The following is a 289-nucleotide window of genomic DNA, read 5'->3' as shown; positions in this document are numbered from 1 at the left end:
CTCCAAGGAGTCCTCCTTTTAGTTGTTTAAGGGTTCTATATTTATAGGTCGCAATTGAATTAATTGGGTTGATTAGTCCCTTGATATTTCTAAAATACTTCCATTTTTATATTGCCTTCATTGTCGCAACATCCTAAATTTGAACTGATATGAGCTTTTTAGAGAATTTTTCCTCGGGCTCGCTCTTGGGTTCCAAGCTTGAACAACAATCGAATGAAGCTAGCCTACAGTAGATAAGTTCTAGGTTGCTTTCCGGTTTTTTACTGTGTGCTTATGAACCACTCATGAG

This window comes from Capsella rubella, unplaced genomic scaffold, assembly GCF_000375325.1.
Source record: "Capsella rubella cultivar Monte Gargano unplaced genomic scaffold, Caprub1_0 scaffold_2, whole genome shotgun sequence".
Classification (NCBI taxonomy): domain Eukaryota; kingdom Viridiplantae; phylum Streptophyta; class Magnoliopsida; order Brassicales; family Brassicaceae; genus Capsella; species Capsella rubella.
The sequence above is the reverse complement of the archived record's forward strand: the minus strand, read 5'-3'. Positions refer to the sequence as shown.